We start from the raw sequence: 21,867 nt of genomic DNA on the forward strand, positions 1-21,867 counted from the left end.
TTGAAGACCATAACACCATTTGAGACTTGGTATAGCCGAAAGCCAAAAGTGAATTATATGCATACATTTGGGTGTTTGGCATATGCACATGTGCCAGAACAACTCAGAACAAAGCTAGATGATAAAGCAATCAAATGTATTTTTGTGGGCTACATCAATGAGAGCAAAGGATACCGTCTTTATAATCCAGCAACACGTTAGATTTTTGTTAGTAGAGATGTGGCATTCGTTGAAAATTCAATTCAGCCCATGTACAGCTTGTATAAAAATCATGATACAAGCATACATGACACTTTTGATCGGCTATTACCCATTGCAATTAGGGGGGATTCAGTTTAGCCAGCCCATACAAAAGAAAATCCTCATGTAGAACACTTGGAACAACCAATAATTCAACCCCCTTCTATGTAAGAGGTTGAAGATCTTGTTAGGGAAGAGCAAACAGCCAGACACAGCCGAGTCGGTGCCAAGATGGTTGCTGAAAACTTTGCAAGATAGCAAACTTACAGCTCCACTGACAAGTCGAACAAGGGCTAGTTCTAGCCATGCATTGAATATGCATCATGGGGAGTTGGCATTACCCATGGGTGGTCTCTTTGATTCAGAAGAGTCTTCTTCATACACGAGAATGAGCACTGGTTGCAAGCCATGCTAGATGAAATCTCTTATGTTATGAAGAGCAATACTTGGGATCTTGTGGACTTGCCGAAAGGCAAGAATGTCATTGAAACAAAGTGGGTGTCAAAGTCAAAAGGAAGTCTGATGGTAAAGTTGACAGGTACAAAGCAAGGCTTGTGGCTAAAGGCTATTCTTAGAAAAAGGGAATAGATTATGAGGAGACTTTTACTCCTACTTCGAGGATGACTACAATCCGATCAATGATTGCATTGGTTGCACATAAAGGATGGAAAGTGCATTAGTTGGACATTAAAACTGCATTCTTAAATGGGGATTTACAAGAGGAAGTACATGTAAATCAACCCATTGGTTTTGTAGTTCTTGGCGAGGAATATAAAGTATGCAGGTTACACAGCATTGTATGGGTTAAAACAAGCTCTAAGAGCTTGGTATGATAAAATACATTCTCATCTAACCAACCAAGGTTATGTGAATAGTCCAGCTGAAAGCACATGGTATGTGAAGAAAACTGGTGCCGATATTCTATCAATCATCTTTTATGTAGATAACATGCTCATGACAAGGACTAGTAAAGAACAAATTTTAAATTTCAAGGTTGATTCGAAAGTTAAATTTGATATATCAGATTTGGAGCCTTTACTACACTACTATCTTGGCATACGGTTTATGCATAGAGATGATTGCATTGTTATGCAACAAACTAAGTACATAAAGATGACATGCTAATAATAGGGACTAGCAAAGAACTAATTTTAGATTTCAAGGTTGATTCGAAAGCTGAATTTAATATTTCAGATTTGGGGCCTTTACTACACTACAATCTCGGCATACAATTTATGCATAGAGATGATGGCATTATTATGCAACGAACTAAGTACATAAAAAGTTTGCTAAAAAGGTTTCACATGGAAAAAATATAAGCCGATTTCTACTCCATTAGAACTAGGTCTACGGCTTTCTATGCAAGATATTGGTGAGCCTTTTGAGGTTGGCATTTACAACCAGGAAGTGGGATGTCTCATTTACTTGTGTAACACGAGGCCTGACATATTTGTTGGTGTCTTTGTTGAGCAAATTCATGCACAGCCCAAGCTCAAAGCTTTGGGAAGCAGTCAAACACATTTTCCTTTAATCTTCAGGGTACCGTGGTTCTTGGTTTGTTCTATCCCAAGGGAGACAGCTTGCAACTTTATGCATACAGTGATTCAAATTGGGTTGGTGATTATGATACTAGGCAATCAACTAGTGGGAATTGTTTTTTCCTTGGTAGTTCATGCATATCTTGGTTGAGCCCACTGTTGCCACATCTACTTACAAGGTTGAGTACATGGCAGTCTTCACAGCTACAATAGATTGTGTATGGTTGAGGAGATTATTGGCTCACCACCACTCACTGATAGCCGAAGTGCTATGGGCGTGACTCACATGCTCCATTCGCTACACACCCAGATTCAGCTTTTTTGTTCAGTACTTTTTCATTTTGTTGGGATGACAGAGGATACCCCATACAGGTACTCCGATTTGTCTCATAGGCCGAGTTCGGTCTTTTGGAAGACGTTAATAAGATCTCTCTCACTCTCTCTCTCTCTCTCTCTCTCTTTGTGTGAGCTTCGTATTTCTACAGCTAAACCTAATCTACAGGAAACCCGACTGCGTGTGTGAGTGTGTGAGCTCCAACAAAAGGCAATAAATCCATCTTGGGCTTGCAATCTGCGGATACCATCCCTTCGCTTGTGTGGACACATGTGATCTCGAAGAAATGGTCGGTGATCTTGTCTCCAGCCGGAGTCGAAGAGGAAGCTCTAGTATGATTTGCGTACACCACCCTTCACACCTCAATGGAACTCAACTTTGTCCGGGCCACCGCCATTTAGGCTTGAATCCACGGGTTATCCGGGGCACTCTCTTGGAGACGATGTAGGGATGCTAGACTTTAACGCGGGTGCTTCTCTCTTGCTCTTTGAACTCCCCAAGTCTGCGCTGTAACGCTAATACATTTGATTCAACATGTTGCTGTATAGAATCACGTCTTTTTTTCTTTTACTTTTTCGCATACATTTTCCTTCATAGGTCTTCTTTGCATAGGTTCTCTTGCATCTCAATAGTACATGTTCACACACATGAAACACCTCGATGATAGTGTTGTTTAGATTTTATTTTTATTTTTTCCTCTATGTTTTTTTAATGTTTTAAATAGATAAGTACAAAACTACTTAACACAAACTAACTAGTACCTAACTCCTAAATCATTGCGTCAACTCCTCCTCTATGAGTTCTATAACATAGGCACACTCGCTACCATTATCCTGCTCATTGTCTAGTAAAAACATGGTTTCCTAAGTATCCTTTTAAGGCATAGAGTCTAAAGCTAAAGCATCCCACTTGTACTCCAACCAGACCCCTTGAGCATAAATCTCATCTTGTAAACATAGGACCTTTGATGTAACAAAACGATGAAAGAGCATAAGAACCACATGTAAATCAGATAAACCTCATCCTGTGGTGCATAGTAGTAATGCAAAAGTGTCTCTAAAGGAGGAATGTGAAATAGTCCCTAACGGTACTCCTCCACATTGCTCTCATGCAAGAATAGTGCATCGTATCCGTCCATATGAAATCCATCAAAAATATCTGCTTTTCCTATTTCAACCACACCAAAAAAACCTAATGAATTAAAATCATGATCATCTACACTTTAACTTTCAGATATCATTAATACTCTAAACTAAGCACTCTAATTATCATCTTAATCTCAAACTATATAATGTTTAACACTTAATCCATTAATCCTAAAAGATTTATTTTCCTTTCTCTAAATCTTTTATAATTAGGGAACCATTATCAAATATTTCTATTACCCTAAAACGTCCTAACCATCTAATTTTTAGCTTACTTGGAATGTCACGATTGTGACTTATCTCTCTAACTACTCTTGATTGGCCTTCAATCATTGAAAGGACACCTGTCACTTGGGGCATCGCCAAAGAACACATCTCTTTAAGGCGACACACCTATTGATCAAAGGACACATCTCTACGTCCCAAGAACATAACTATTCATTCAAGAATCACACCCTTTCGTCAAGGATGGGCCTCGTCATTTGTACCTATGCATGCTCTATTTGACAAGGCCTTATCAGAACACAACTTTATATAAGGTATTTTCTCATAATGAATGGACACAATCTCCCTGTGCTATGAGAGCTCTTGTCTTTTCTTGTGAGAGAGTGTACTAGTGCGCGTGCCTTCTCTACGCATGCTTGTGTAGAGGAGTGAGAGAGATTGCCTTGTGTGGTGATGTGAGCAACTCTACAGTGACAGCGTGGAGGTGGAGCTTGGAGGATTGGAGCTTTCCGAAGTGTGCTTGGAGACCTCAAGGGACACGAGCTCCAAGCATTGGTAAGTTTCCAAACGATGGTTATTGTCTATTGCTTAATCCAATGGTGAATGTTAGAGTTCTTTCTTTGGAGGTGTGGTAGCCCATAACATTTTTGGTACCGTTGTAGAGGAAACACCATTGTCTCTTCCATTCTCCTTGAGTTTTAGCTTCCACTATACAAGTTTCATCAGTGTCTTTACATTGAGGAAGTGCATTATGTAAAAAATGAATGGATAAGGTTTGAGTGTTAGAAATTGTTTATTTTTGGTGTATGGATGAGTACTTGGGTGATCTTAGAGGAAAGCTACATTGTTTTTTCTTTCAATTTTGATGTTTGTATCACCAAACTTGCTGGCGTGAACGAGCCGGTGTGATACTTTATTTTTTGTTTTTTCAAGAAATCCACAAAAATCACAAAAATAAGAAGCCATTGGTCGTGCTTTGAACTTGCATTACAATCCTTACTACCAGTACAATCTTCACTCCAACACGAGAGCTTAACACGTGAGTGCAGAAAATAGTTCACGATGTGAATCATTCCCCCAATCTGGATAGGTAAATTACACCCAATATTCACTCTGACGCAGGAGCTTAACACATGAAAGTGTAGAAAAGAGTTCACGACGTGAACCATTCCTTGTTATCTCACGGCATGAATCGCTTCAATAATCAGCGTCGCAAATTGCGAGATTACCTTGCTAAAAATAGGGAACCTTATCCTGATACAACCGATCCTACGGAATCTTATCCCGTGAATTAGCAAAGAATACTTCATGACGTGAACTATCTACCTTTTTCGGCATAAGCCATTTTTTATTTCACAACGTGAAACACCTACCTTTTCACGGCATGAACTATTCAACACTTCACGACATGAACCCTTGCTTACTACTTCACGATGTGAACTAACTTTTGCAATTTCATAGCGTAAACTGTCAGGAACGGATCAAATTCACGAACCAAGGATTGTCAGAATAAATTTAGAAAGTGCTTTTGTTACGTAAATTGAGACTAACCAACTCAAATTAGGTCAACGCGGACTTGAATTTCTAAGTGGCTTTTGACCACGTGAAAGTGCAGAAAATAGTTGATGACATGAACCATTGAATTTCTAAGTGGCTTTTGACCACGTGAAAGTGCAGAAAATAGTTGATGACATGAACCATTCCCTGCTATCTCACGGCATGAACTGTTACTACCTACAATCTCACGGCCTAAAAATTCAAATCGATAGAACCATTTGAAAATTCATTTGGGATAGTGATTTAGCCTATCAAATCACACTTTCTCATGCACTTGAGGTCTGGTAAACTCATTGGAGACGATCTTACTCCTGACGATAGTGCATCGAACCACCCAGGATATTCCTATCCAAAGAGTGTTGGTTTAGGCCACTCTCTCAGAACTCAATCGAGTGTTTCGGCTCAGAGAAATCTAACCACCATTGATACAAGTAGTGAAGAGTCCATGGAAGAAGAGCTATGATTCTCTGGGATTGGAGAGGAAGATAAACCATCTTTTCTTACACAAGATCCAGGGGTATCTTTGATATAGCCAAGGGATTTTTTGGTCTCCAACCCAACAATGATGATGAAGCGCAATATGCGGTATAGGCCCGTCAACCAGCACCAGATAAGCTTCAAGACCTGAAGCACCTACCCAACCTTCGGGTTCTAGGCGCTGTCTAACACTGTAAGGATCAGTGGAACCCCTAAGGTGAGGAGAGACAAAGAAAGTGCTGCAAGGACCAGTCAAGTCTTCTTCCCAACTTCAGAGAAGTAGAATTGGACTTGAAGAGAGCTGAAGTCGAGTGACAATTGTGAGTATTAAGCTTAAGGAAACAAGAGGTCGATACTCGAAGAACAAGGGTTGAACAAAAAGAAATGAAAAATGTAAATCCATTTCGATCATGTGGTAAGGAATCAGAAACGTTTAGGAATGCCATTGATGGTATGGAAATGGGTATGAATGAGGGAGCAATCCAAAATCTAGAACCCATTAATGAAGAGCCAAGAGTGGAGGAAGGATTTGATACCCAAGATGAAAGGGATAATTTTTCCCAAAAAATTGTTGAAGTTGAGAACCGCCTGTACAAATGATTAATCATACAGCAAATGATTAATTATCCCATGTTCTTGTAGGACATAGAGCTCTTAATTCAACAGAAACGGGCGGAGGATGCTAATAATGAGCTAGGCCATTATGAGTTAGCGGGACCTACCCATCGACCCGAGATGCCTAGAAGAGGCAATGTAGGAAGAGGACAAGGTCCAGGTAGGGGGGGAGTAGCTCCTTAAGACTGATAGGGCGGCGGACCCGAATGTAGATCTTAACGCGGCCACAAGGGCAAATTTGCTTATTATGGCTACGGAAATGAGCTGAGGAATGGTTAGGAAACTAGGCACTGCTCTAGAATATAGACCATCCCCACATGAAGCCACACATCATTTCTAAGATTTATACAAAAGTTCTCAGGGAATGGGGTCCCAATCCAACATGTTGATATTTTTGAATCCACATGTGAAACCTGTGGGTGAGTGAGTGACGTGACCATGATTCATGCCTTTTCACTGACCTTAGAAAAGGAAAGGCTCATCAATGGTTTCGAACCCTAAAGCCAAAAGATAAGATCAACTTAACTTGGCTCAAGAATGTGTTCGTGCCAAGCTTTGCCTAACGTGGTGACAGATGGAGTCTTGTGGCACAGCTGCATAATATCAAACAAAAAGAAAATGAGTCTATGCGCGAGACTATGTATCCCGGTTCACTTATATTCAAGATGTAAGCTACGCGAGAGGATAACTAATGATCAGTTATTACCCTGCTTCCAGAGAGGAGTCTGAGATCATAAAATGCATGATTATCTAGTCTTAGCCCGACTAGCCACTCTGGATGCATGCTGTAAGTAGGCAATCGAATATGAAGACAATATGCTTGAATTGCCACAACCTGAAGATCTCAAGGCAGCTTTTGCAGAAACAACATCACGAGTCTTGAGTCACCAAAACGCAGAAACCCGGAGCAAACAAGTTGGGAACATGACTGTGGACGAACTGAGTAATGCTATATTGGACAAAATAAAAGTCAAGGACAGAAGAGAAGCATCAGGGCATGGGCATGCTCATCTCTACCCTCGGAGAGATCTGGTATGGTTTTCTATGTGCAGAATGAATCACACCACTACTGAATGCCCTCAATTAAGAGTAAGGTCGTTACTCTATTGTGCTCATTATGTGAAATTAGGGAGCCATGACACTTCCATGTGTAGGTATCCGGGATTCCTAACTGTAGCACAACTGTCGACACCCAGAATGCCACTAGACTTACCAGCACCACCAGTACAAATCACTACGGCTGCGGGCCAGCCAAACCTATCCTATTTACCTAGAGGGATATTCCGGATACAGGACACGTCGCCTCTACTGCCACAACCACCACAGGCTAAAATCAGCCAAGTATTGATTGATATTTGCATTATTGGAAGCATCAATGTGAACGAACAGGTTAGTGTTCTGTTTTCTTCTTTTTTTAAAATTCACAAAAACAAAAAACATAAGGAGCCATTGACTGTACCGAGAACTTACATTTCACTCCTTAGGCGTGGCACAACAATTTGGGATTCACTGGATAAGCATTTTGCGCCCAAAAACATAACATTCGACGTGGGAAGCTTCCATGTGAAACTGTAGAAAAATGTTCACGCCGTAAACTTTTTCTGCAACTTCACGCCGCGAATCGCTCCCAACATCAGCGTCGCATTAACGCCGCAAATCACGAGATTACCTTGCCAAAATTAGGCAACCTTATCCTAACACCTCTAACGCCATGAAGTTTGACAAAATTTTTGATCACGTGAAAGTTCACGCGGTGAACTTTTTTAGAAAATCTTCATACCGTGAACCAATTAGAAAAGCTTCACGACGTGAACCCTTTGGTATTCACGACGTGAAGTTTTTCTATAAACTCATAGTTTAGTCCAATCCAATGAATAGTCAGGCCAAGGCCACAAAGGTCGGCAAGGGAGGGGACGCCTATAGCGAAGAAGAGAAAATCTGACCCTAAAAGCAAAAATCTTTGAACACGTGAAAGTACAGAAAAACGTTCACGGTCGTGAACCTTTTTCTGACACTTCGCGATGCCATGAACTATTCTCTGCAGTTTCACAGCTTCAGAAACAAAGCGATAGAATCAAAGCAAAATCAAATTGGGTTAACAAAGTAGCTTATCAAATCATACATATATGCACTTAAGATCTGGAAAACTCATTGCAGAGATGATCTTACACCTCTGACGATAGTGTATCGAATCACCCAAGATCTTCCTATCAAAAAAGTGTGGGTTCATGTCAATCATCAAGCACACACCTGAGTGTCATAAGAAACTTGACCACAGTTGAAACTAGTAGCGAAGAATCCATGGAAGAAGGGTTGAAGTACACTGGGTTTGGGGAAGAGGAGAAACCACCCTCCCCAACTAGGTCCAGTGGTATCATTGATATCGCACGGGGATTTTTTGGTCTCCAAACTAGTCATGACGATCGAAGAAGCGCAATCTGTGTGGGCATGGGTCCGTCAACCAGCACGCTAGAATCAGTCCATGACAAGAAGTGCCCATCCAAACGTCAAATTCTAGGCTGTCAAACACCGACACCCCTCCCCCCCCGAATAAGACGGGACATGGAAAGTGCAGCCAACGGGTCAAATATTCTTTCCCACCTTGGAGGAAGTAGAGTTAGATCTCATAAGCAGCGAGGTGGAACGATAGCTACGAGAGTTGAGCTTAGGGAAACAAGAGCTCGATACTCAAAGGACGAGAGCTAAGCAAAAGGAAACGGGAAGTTTAAACCTACTCCATCACGGGGTAAGGAACCAGAATTGGTTATGGGAAGAAGTGAGGGAGAAATTCCAAACTTGGAACCCATAAATGAGGAGTCCAGAGCTAAGAAAGGGTTTACAACCATAGAAGAAGAGGATAACCTAGCAAGAGTGGCAGGCAAAGTGAAGGACCGTCTGTACACCAAAAAGGATATTGAGCAAATGATCAATCATCCTACGTTCCTACAAGACTTGGAACTTCTGATTCTGCAAAGGCGTACAGAGGCGATTAATGATGAGCCACTCCAAGGTACAGCAGTAGGATCATCCCATGGACCAGAAATACCTAGAAAGAGTCAATACAGGAATGGGACGAGGTCTAGGAAGGGGGGGAGCAAATCCTCAAAGGACAAGGATGGATCCAACCATTGACCTTAATGCAGCCACCACAAGGACATACTTGATAAATATGGCGGTGGAGATGGGTCGAGGAATGGTCAGAGAACTAGGCACTGCTCTAGAATCCCGACCCTCCCAGATGAAGTCACATATCATTTCTAAACTCGTCCAAAAATTCTCTAGGGACAGAGATCCTATCCAACATGATGTAGAGATTTTTGAATCCACATGTGAAACCTGCGGGCTTGTCAGTGATGTGACAATGATTCATGCCTTCTCACTGACCTTGGAATGGAAAGCGCATCAGTGGTTCTAAACCCTCAAGCCCGAGGATAAGGTTAGCTTCACAAGACTCAAGAATTTTTTTGTGCCCAGCTTTGTCCGAAGTGGTGACAGATGGAGCCCTGTGGCACAGTTACATAATATCAAACAAAACGAAGTTGAGTCAATGAGAGAGACTATGTGTCTCGTCTTAAGCACTTAAATTCAAGGTGCAAACTACAGGAGAGGTTAACTGATGATGATCAGTTATTGCCTTGCTTCCGGAGAGGGGTTAAAGACCACAAAATGCATGATTACCTTGTACTAGCCCGACCCGCTACGCTTGATGCATGTTGCAAACTGGCAATTGAATATGAAGATAATATGCTGGAATTGCCCAATCGAAAGATGTCAAAACATCTTCAGCAACTACGACGTTGTGTGTCTCGAGTCACCAAGAAATTGGAACTCGAAGCAAGCAAGTCAGAAACATGATAGTGGATGAGCTCAGTAATGCCATATTAGAGAAATTTAAAGTAAAGGAGGGAAGAGAAACATTTGGGCATATGCATAATCATCTTTACCCCCGTAGGAAATTGGTGTGGTGCTCTAAGCGCAGATTGAATCATACTACCACCGAATGTCCACAATTAAGAGCAAGGCCATTACTCTATTGTGCCCACTATGTAAAATTAGTAGGGAATCGTGACACTTCAATGTGTAGATATCCAAGATTTCAAAATGTTGCACAACTACCAGCACTTAGAGCTCCATTGGCTTTACTTGCGCCACCTGTACAGATCACCACTAATACTGCTGGACAACCCAACTCTTCCTACTTACCTAGGGGGATGTTCCGGATACAAGACGCTTCACCTCTGCCACCACCAATTCTACCGCCACAAGCTAAAATGAATCAAGTATTGATTGAAGAGCCATCAGAAGATTTTGATATGGTACGTAAAGTAAAACTTAGCGGAGAGTACTATGAGGAAACGTCGGAGGTCACACCTGAATATTATGTCCTACAGAATAACACGCTAGTACTTGTGTTTCAAACCACGATATAGTGGAAGGGCAAGGACATGAACTTGAACCTGAGAAGAGGACCGCTACAATGTTTTGGTTGTGGAGGGCCGCATCGAGTCGCCCCGAGTGCCCAAACAAGAATATGGTTCATATGCACCAACCCCAACAAGTGGCTGCTACGCCTAATGACATGCCAGTACTCACCTGTACTAAATGTGGGATTGATCATTTGATCAAGGATTGTCCATACCGCGCAAGTGGTTCGACTTCTACTGCCAATCAGGCCACCATCCCAACCATTAGTGTGCAACCTGAAAATATCACACCACTCAATGTTCTAACAAGAGCTCAAGCTCAATTAGGAGACAAGGGAAAGAACCGTTTCCACAACTTGCCATAGGAGAAGAGTGAAAAAAGTGGGTAAGGGTGACACAAGAGTCACAATCGAAGAAAATACAATCGACACCACCGGATCCACCCAATCAAGAGAAGAGGGGGATCAAAGGATCAATCACAAAGGGCCGAACCTAGAAGAGCAAAGGGAGCAACCAACAACTCCTAAAGGAGTCGATGAATACCCCAATGTCGACGAGAAAATAAGAAAGCTCGAAGACGCCAGGGCCTTAGTCGAAGAATGCCAATGGCTTCATGAAGCCAAGCTAAGGGCTAACCGGGCATACAATTTATCCATGAAATGAGCCAACCAGGAAAAGGGAATTAGATGTGCCAACTTCAATTCCATAAGAATAGAAGAGGGATCCCAAGCGAACATAATGTCCAGAATGTTTGAGGAAAATGTGTGGGGGGAGTACATCCATTCCTTCCCTATGGAGGAATGCGAGTCACACACATGGGGAGAACCTTCTATCTCCAAAGAACCCAGAGACATAGGAAGTCTTGCAGCTGTGCTGTCCACGCTTGTACAAATGCCATTAGGGAAACCGTTACGCAATTCACCAACCCTATGGATAGACATAAAAGAATGGGTAGAAGGCAGACTAAATCCAGCTGATACCATAGATGAGGCTTTGCCACCTCTGGCAGAAAGAACCTTGAGACACACAAGGAAAACCCGAGTCGTTAGGATACTGTTATCAACTGGGGTGTTATTACAAAAGCAACGACACAAATGCTACAATCTCGATTCATCATAACGGGTACCATGCATTGGCTATCCTGGATGGTGGTGCGGAAGCTAGCATCATCACAAAACGTTGTTGGGAAAATTGGGGGAAGCATGATCTAAAAAATGCAGATCTAATCGTTAAAATGGCTAACGGAACATCTTCGAGGCCCATTCGACTTCTGGAGACTCTGAAACTCAAACTCTTTACATTTCACTACCACCATACATTTGCGGTCATGGACTTCCTGCGCCAATCTGATTCATATGACATAATATTGGGGAGACCCTTCATGAGGGAATCCAAATTGGTGCATGATTGGACCCTAGATCACGTGTATGTACGTAGGGATTTGCAAATTTTAAAGATAGATCTGAGAACATGGAAAGCACACCCCATGGAAGGGCACAAACGAAACGGTCTACCTCTATACAAATATGGTAATGATTCGGTCACAAACGGAATGGACTACCTCTATACAAATATGCTAGCCCTCGGTGGGAGATCCCAAGGGAGAAGAGGAAACGAAAATGTATGTGTCACTTCCTCCTCCGGACTTCAGTGAAAATTGGATGCATGTGTTGGCCACCATAGATGTGATGCAACCTAGAGGGACCCAGTATGTGGAATCTGGAACTGTCCCCACGACCTCTATTTGTATGGTTAATTGGCAGACCATTGATGAAGCATCAAAAGAGGAGACATCAAGTATAGAAGGGACCATAGCACAAGGCCGTACCAATGCTCAACGCCTCAGAAGGTGGCGAAAACAGAAATGGTATATTGCCCGATGAAATTTCCTATTACGAAGAAAACCCACATATGCCCAGTGCTGAGATACCTTGAGGCCACTAAGGTACATGATGAGTTCTCTAAGGATTGGGGTGAGGAGTTGAGTAAGATATCGCTGGAGGGAAGACACAAGGAGAAAGTCACCCTTCAAGAGCTAGAAACACCCAAGCTTACAAAAGCGGGGCGCTAAAAACGCAATAAAGCCTTGGCAGCAGAAGCAGAACGTGAGGCTAGAATGATCATAACTAAAACCAAAAGTGAAAATGAGGACAAACCAGACTTGCCCTCACTACCCGATCACTTCAAAACCTATATTGTTGAGGAACGGAAAGTGGTCCGACGACTGACGCGGCAACAAGGGTTAAGGAGGATGGGTTGTCCACATCATACGATGGCCCGACAAATGTCAAGGAGGTGGATATTGCGGGACCAGGGAAGGAAGCTCAACCCATATACATTGCTAAGGACTTGACTTCAAGAAGATGAGCTCCTTGCTATCCTTAAGGAATTTAAGGAGACCAACCAGGCAAAAACCATACCACATGAATCCTAAGTATGCGGCAATTGTAAAGGAGGAAATAGATAAGCTCATTGTTGCGGATTTCATCTATGAGATCGAACATACGGATTGGTTATGCCCTTCAGCCTCACCAATGTCCTAGCAACATTTTAACGGTTGATATGCACAGCCTTCAAGGACTACTTATAGAAGTGGTTGGAGGTATTCATTGACAATCTGTGTGCACACTCTCGATGGGCAAACCATCTAACCTGCTTAAGGAAAGTGTTCAAGCGATATTGATTATATCGTATATCCCTAAACTCTTTAAAGTGTCAGTTTTGGGTCAAGCATGGTGTGATATTGGGACACATTGTCTCAAAGAATGGTATATCCACGGATGATAGCAAGGTCAAGCTGATATTGGAGCTGCCACCGCCCACCAATTACAAAGGTATGCAAAGATTTATGGGCCAAGTGGGGTATTATCACCGCTTCATAATTTTCTATGCTGAAATAGCCAGACCATTGTACAAGCTCCTCATTGTCTTTGAATGGACTGAGAAACGCCAAGAAGTACATGATCGACTGAAGCAAGCATTGGCTAACGCACCAATTCTACAACCCCCCAATTGGGATCTCATATTTCACGCGCATATTGATGCATCAAATTTTGCTATTGGCCCAGCCTGGTGAGTTCAGATTGGACTATTCAATCTGCTTCGCTAGTCGTCAGTTAAATGATGCAAAGGTGAACTACACCACTACAGAGAGGGAAGATTGGCCAACAAATTTGTATTCTTCATGGACCATCAAGCCTTATTATGCCTGGTGAATAAGCCTTGCACCACGGGGAAAATCACACGATGGTTGCTATTATTATTGGAATTCGATTTTACAGTCATGGTGGTAAGAAAAGGAACACATCATATGTTAGCCGATCATATGTCAAGAATTCCAAATGGGGAACCAACAACTGGTGTTGAGATGATCTCCCTGATGCTTGTTTGTTCAAGTTGGACATGGTTCCTAAATGGAGCAAGGAAGTCTCAGATTATCTAGCACATGGTTTTCCGCAGTAGGAAATACCTTTGAACAAAGATAAGATGCGGCGGCTTATCAAGCTTGCTGCACCTTATCAACTAATTGTGGGAGAACTGTAAAAGCTAGGAAAAGATAATGTGCTATGAAGATGAGTTCGTCCACAATATTGGATGAAGCTCATTCAGGGATAGCAGGCAAGCATTTTTCTAGAGAGATCACAGCTCAAAAAGTGCTTCAAGCAGGACTATGGTGGCCTACTCTATTTGGAGACGCCATAGAATTTGTCAAAAGATACAAAGAATGTCAACGTTTCACTATCCCACAACAAAGGAACAAGATGCCACTCACCCTTATTATTGTAAGACAACCATTCGAGAAATGGGGAGTAGATTTTGTTAGACCTATTAGTCCAGCGGCACATCCCCGATACGTGATTGTGGCCATGGACTATTTCACAAAATGGACAGAAGCCCGAGCCTCAAAGAGAGTTGATACACAGACAACAACAAAATTCTTATACGAGTAAATTATCTCGAGGTTCGGTTGCCCATTAGAACTAGTTAGTGATTGCGGCTCACATTTTATAAATGAGGTGATTGATCATTTACTTACAGGATTCTTAGTGGTCCATCAAAAATCATCACCTTATTATCCACAAGCCAATGGTCAAGCAGAGAGTACAAACAAAAGTTTGTGTGCTATCTTGACAAAAACCTTAGAAGCAAGTCGAACAAACTGGGAACATAAAAGCTGACAGCAGCCCTATGGGCGTATCGAACATCATATAAGGTAGCGACGGGGTACACTCCCTTCCGTCTAGCATATGGTGTTGAAGCAGTTATGCCCATGGAATACCTAGTCCCAAGCTTAAGGATTGCAGTACAAGAACGTCTGACGGAGAACGCATTAGCTGAAAGGCTAATTGACTTAAAGAAGCTTGATGAGACCAGGCTAATAGCATCACATGGACTTGTGGTCGAAAAACTACGCAAGAAACGTTGGTTCGACAAAAATCTAAAATAAAAAGTGGAAACGGGGGACCTTGTCCTCATGTGTCCTCATGTGTGTAGGAAGCACCAAGAAAAAGAAGCTCAAATATCGAGGCCTGGGACCATTCCGAGTATCTGAGATCACAACTCAAGGGTCTGTTCTGATTGAGACAATTGACGGCATACAGATGGAGGATTACGTCAATGAAAGTAAATTAAAAAAATATTTTGGACCTCTGACCCGAGAGATACTCTTCCAAGAACATCTCTTAAAACAGCAGAAACAGTTTGCAAAAGGAAAAAATCCAGCAAGTTCAAGAAGAAGCTAAGGCCAAGGAGGCCAAAGCTAAATAATTACTGAAGAAGGGGCTGATACATGTCAACATGGCTTCCAAGACTCTCTTGGACGAAGAGGAACTAGACATTGAGTCAGCACGACTCAAGGTGGGACTTACTATCACTAAAGGCCATGCAACAAGCATTGCATTAATAGATACGGGGTCAAGTCATAACTTAATTTCGTATGAAACCTAGGTAGCATTAGATATACCACACCTCAAACCCACTGATGCGCAAGTACGTAGTGTTCGCTTGATAACTATGAAAGCTGAGGGATTTTTAAATGTTAACATTTCCATCAAAAATAATTCCTTGGTCGGGAAGGTGTTTGTGTCATGCTTGCAGGTTCCATGGAAGAGGAAATGATTCTAGGACGATCTTGGATCTGCGCCAGTAAATGAAATATCCAATGGAAAGAAAAGACAGCGTTGTTAAGTGCGGGCGACAAGGTCATGTCCATACTCTTATGGTGGAGCTTGACAAACAAAGAGAAACATATCATAAATGATGAACAAACAACATCGAATACAGTGGCAACACCTCATAAAACAGAACAAGCATCAGTCCCACGAAGCTCTCACACACAATACCCAAAATCTAAGGGTACACAAAAGTAGGTGCCAAAGATTCCATTCAAAAATCAACCTGACAAAAAGGACACCATGACTAATATAGGGACCACAAGAAGAATTTGCAAAAAAATCAAAAGTCAGACCTTGCTAACGCGAACATATTGGCAGGACTCCAAGCATCCCAATAGACCTCAAGGATTCCATAATCAATGGGTCCGAAAAGACTTACTACGCGAGCATAAGGATACTACAAAGGCAATACGGCGATATGGGTACCCAAACCCCACTCAGTGGCCAACACCACAAGCAGTTCAAGTCATAAAAAAGAGAGTAGTAAGAGCATACATCATTGACTCTCAACTCAAGCAGGAACCTCACCAACCCTTGTGTTGAGGAAAAAGACAACTCAGCAAAATGGGTTGGGAATTGCTAGAGAGCAATGACAGTAGCCACTCCGGTTATAGACCTGAACAAGGAACCTAAAGGTAAAAACAAAGAAGTTCAGCAAAGGGACACAAATAAAAGCCCTCCACCAAAAGGCACAATAACAACATTATTCAGTTGGGTGGAAGGAACAATTAAAAACTCTTACATAAAGCTAAAATGATTGCATCAACAAATGCCCAAAAGTGCCTAGGTGACCCCTTGGTTCTCGTGGTAGTAAAACAAAAGGGTGTCCAATGGTTGCGCAATGGGTACAAGGTAAGCAGGATATCATTCACTCATTATGTGCATGATTGACTGCTTGAGCATGAAGAAAAAAAATGAGAAGGTATCAATCTTATGCATTCAAAATTCAAAAAGGTTCACGTCCTGAACAAATTCAAAAAGGTTCACACCGTGAACCAATTCAAAAAGGTTCACGCCGTGAAATGGTAATTTCTCATGGACCAATCAAGCAACGCCACGTGGTTTTCTTCATTACGGTAGTCACCCTATCCGATAGCTGCGTTATAAAATCAAATTTCTTTCCTCTTTCGTCATTTTGCATCGTGTGACCTTTACTTTCAATTGTGCATCACTTCCGCTCTTGTGAGACCTCCGCCCCCTTCGAGGACACTTGCGGCAGAAGCAGCGTCAGCCTCTCGTGCACGGGGCAGGGATCCGTGCGCGGGGTCTCGCCCACAGATATCCGGACAAGAGACTAGCCTAGCGGTTCCTCTGAAACCGAGCTCGAAAAAACTTCCCTCGCCCGGAAGGCATGGGCGATTCCACTAAGAAAAATCTTCTAACGGGGGGAATTGATTTAACGAGTCAAAGTCTTAACTATTCAAGCTGATCCGACCGAACCCGGAGTCACATGGTCAAATCAAAGAATAGACTTGCACTTGGTTCATAGAATCACCACTTTTTTCCTCCTTTAACGAGGCACATCCGTTGATTCCCTCCCACAGAACAAGGGTCTTCTTAGGACTTAATCTAACTAACGTAACTAATCATAACTTATTTGTATCACAGGAATCCCCCGATCCAGCCTAACCCCAACCGGCCCATGGGTTTTAGCCAACCACCTAACCACTGTATTGATGGGATTCCTTTATAAAAATTTGGTTATGTTTTGCCCGGGTACCGAGAAAAAGAGTTCCCAGGTTCCCTAGCCGGCGCTTCAAGCAAAATTAAAAGTGGGCATACCACTTACACACCCAATATGAAATTGCCATTATAACAGATTCGACTGTTCTTAAAACAATCTTTCAATGAAAATCATAGTATTACTGAACATAATCCTCCAAAATATTGAGTCCATTGTATTACAAAATATATCATCTAGACTCCCCAGCTGGTCAACCAACGAGATCCAATATCAAAATTCGATTCACAAAAGTCATTCTTTTCAGTTTATCCGAATCTTCCATGACGCACGCATGAGTGTCCTAGCAACCGTGAGCTCGTGCATCACCTGGTCAGAACTCTCTACGATCCTACTTAGGTGTCCTAGCACTTCACTCAGGGACTGCTTCCTCGGTCCTCGCCCATTGTTATATATCGGAAGCACCGTTTTAACCATACCAAGACTGGTCAAGATCTCGGCAGGCTTTGTCGGAAGCGATGTCTCTCGACGACTCCCCGTCAGCTGTTGCAAACGAGTCTCTTCTTAGTTAAACACATACCAAATGCTTCCTCCAACATTCTGACGTAAAACAGTCCTTTAAAAGAAAATAGAGGTTCTATGTAAGTAAAATTTTCGGTTTGAGATTGGTTCCACAAAACCCTTTTTCCTTAATCCATATTTTCATAATGAGAATCATTGATCTCTCATCAGGGTAATCTACCCATCATTTGATTGAATGTCCAACTAGATTCTTGGTGATTTCGATCAAGAAAAAACTAGGTTAATTCAACGGTAGTCTATTCTTTGTATTAAGAACTGAAATTGGTTTACGAAGTTTTTCTTGATTCAGATCGAGAGATGGACAAGTAGTTTATTAGTCGTCCCTCCCAGAGTCGTGGTCTAACCAAAATTATTTGATTTCTAACTTTAATGATTTTTTATAGATAAACATCTACTGAAATTCTAATCGTAAGAAAATTTTAACTTTATGAATTTTATTCCTTCTTAACCATAATAGATTAAGAAATGGTTTTATATGAGAATATCGGATTTTAATGAAAATACTCTTCTTCCATTTAATCTAAGTTTTGGATAAATATCACTTTGGTAATTTATCCACATAAAATATCTAAAGATATTCTTTCTATCAATTTAATTTATCATCCCTAATTCTCTAGGTGAAATTATAGTGAAAACTCCTCTTTTGTCAAACCAAAATTTAATTCAAATCTTTCTCTACTTAAATATCATAAAAAATCTTCTTTTAACTAAATATAATTATTCTTTTTTTTGAATAAGCTTAAAATTTTTCTTTTTCTCATTTAATGATTGAATTCCAAATGTCAAAGGAATTTTTCTTTTATCATTTAAAAAAAATTCTCATGCATAAAATAAATTTGTCTAAAAATTTTTTTAAATTAAATAAAATTGCTCATTATTTCAAATATGCTAAGAATTTTACTTTTACCATTTAAATGATAGAATTTCAAATGTCATGAAAATTTTTCTTTTATTATTTAAAAATTTTTTATGCATAAAATAAATTTATTTAATTTTTTTAAATTAAATAAAAATACTCATTATTTTAAATATGCTAAGAATTTCACTTTTATCATTTAAATGATAGAATTTAAAATATCATGGAAATTTCTCTTTTATCATTTAAAAATTTTTCATACATAAAATAAATTTTTTTTAAAAATTAAATAAAAATATCTATTATTTTAATATACCAAAATTTCTCCTTTTTTTATTTAATTGCATGGATTTTTATTATCATGAAAATTTTTCTTTTTGCATAAAAATATAATTAATAAAATTTTTCTTTTTTTAAATTAATTATTTATGCATAAACACTAAAATTTTATTTACCATGAATTTAATGAAAATCATTCTTTTAGCATAAGATGTCCAATCCTAGAATATGGTAGGAAGTCTTCTTTTAACATTATGCATAAAAATAAGATATGTATTATTTTTTAAAAATTTTGGCATAGCTTCGTTGCTATTATTGATAATTTTTATTTTTTTTTTAAAGAATAAGACTTTGTAATACAATTATGATAGAAGATCTATTCAATAAATAAGACTTTGTAATACATTTATGATAGAAGATCTATTCATAAATTTAAATCTAAATTATGAAATTAAAATATAAATTTAATTATAATCATAATCTTAATTATAATTAATCTATTAGATTAGGCTATTTCTACTATTCTTCTTTTCTCAAAATAATAGGGATATCTCTTATAAAGTAGTTTCTTAACTACTTATAAGAATTTATCATTATTTTATTATCATAAAAGTATTAAAAAGCTATTTTTTTAACCTCTAGCTTTACAAGCTTAGAGTTTGGTTTTGAATTAAGAATTTATTAATGAGAAGTATTCTTTTTCTAAAGAATTGTCCATAAGAATGACTATTCTTTTGGGAGAGAGAGATATACATAAAAAGCATTCAAAATAAGCATAAAGATTAACTTTTTTGTGATTAATCATTAAAGTTCTTAGAGAAAGCTTGATTTGCGTTAAAAACAACTAATTAGAGACTTCTCAAGCTTGAGAGGAGTTGATAAGTAAAATCTTTTGAGAATATTAATAAAAACCATGAAATTACTTTTTACCTCTAGGTTTGGCTTGCTTCTTTATCTAAAAGTGAAGCCCCTAACCAATCAATTGGTTTAGTGAGTTGAGAAGAAATCTCCAAGAGTTATTGAAGAGAGAGAGAAGCTCCAATCTCTTCAAAAGTAAAGGATTTTTAAAGGATAATAGAAAATATATTTATTTTAATGTAATACTGGCATGGTATAGCTCACAGATGAAAATACAAAAGAATGATGGTCTTTATAAGTGAGGGAGGCCACTAACTGAGTCCAACTAAGTTCTAGAAATTTTCAGCTTCAGTTTGGTTGAATTTGGACAAGATTTGGATCAATTTTTAGCTCTCATTTTTTGATCCAATTTAGCTCTCATTTTTTTATCCAATTTAATCTAGGAGAGAGGATATAAAAATATCTTAATGTTTTTGAATTAAAAATCCTCCCACACATATGAAGGAAGCACCTATCTCAAATGTCCTCCTCTCCTTATCAAGGTGTCAAAAATTCATCATTTCTTTAAAATATCTTATTTTTTTAGTAATATCTCTTAATTTTTAACTAATAAACCTTGTACTCGGTCAACTTTTCATCTTATGTGAGCATTTACTCATTTTTTGATATTTTCTTTTATTCATTGGATTTATCTCATCCCAACACTTAGATTAATCCTATTGGCCCATTGGAATCTTAATTGGACCATAATCTAGAATTTTTTGAAAATCTTGATCCTTAGGCTAAGGTCTTTTATATCATTTTTAATTAATTCCTAATGCACCTTAGAGAATTTATTTTGAACTTCTATTTTAGGAAAATATATTTTTGATATTAGGAGAATTTAAATATCCAAAAATATCTCAATATTGAATTACCTCTCTCTAGAATTTTTCTTCTCTAAGCAAAAATAAAGAAAAATAATATTTTCTTGTATTCAAAAATGGGGAATGATTACAAGGGATTGAGGTAAAAGCTTATTCATTATTCAGCTTGAGTAGGAATCTTACAGCTCTTTTTCGTTGTGCATCTTCCATTCCCTCCGCCGTCATTCTGGATTTTGGACTTAATCGATTGTCTCCTTTCGAGGTGGGAGCTTGATCCTTTTTCTTTTCGTTTTCTTTTTTCTTCTTGTGTTTTTTGATCTTCATGATTGATCAAAATCTTATCGGCACTGCTTATTGTAAATATATCATGATTATTCAAAAACAAATTCATGGTATCCTCACATGCATCTTAACAATGAAAGCAAAAATAAAAATCCTCATAACAAACAACCTTAATTCAAGATTCATGATATTTTAACCTTGCGTTTTCATGCGGAACCTCACTTTTTTACACAGAACCTCAATGGTTCACGCTTAACCAGTTCACGAAACCTCAAAGGTTCAAGAAACCTCACTTTTTCATGAAAACTAACTTTTTCATGGAACCTCAATGGTTTACGCCTAACCGGTTCACGGAATCTCAAAGGTTCACGGAACCTCACTTTTTCACGAAAACTAACTTTTTCACAAAACCTCAATGGTTCACGCGCGCCTAACCGGTTCACAGAACTCCACCTTTTCAACGAAAACTAACTTTTTCAAGGAACCTCAATGGTTCACGCCTAACCGGTTCACAAAACCTCAAAGGTTCACGGAACCTCACTTTTTCACAAAATCTCAAAGGTTCACGGAATGTCACTTTTTCACGAAAACTAACTTTTTCATGGAACCTCAATGGTTCACGTACGAAACTTCACTTTTTCACGGAACCTAATTTTTTCACGGAACCTCACTTTTTCATGAAACCTCACTTTTTTACGGAACCTCACTTTTTTACAAAATCTAACTTCACGGCC

This window comes from Cibotium barometz, chromosome 42, assembly GCF_041138505.1.
Source record: "Cibotium barometz isolate CiBa-2024 chromosome 42, ASM4113850v1, whole genome shotgun sequence".
NCBI classification, from domain to species: domain Eukaryota; kingdom Viridiplantae; phylum Streptophyta; class Polypodiopsida; order Cyatheales; family Cibotiaceae; genus Cibotium; species Cibotium barometz.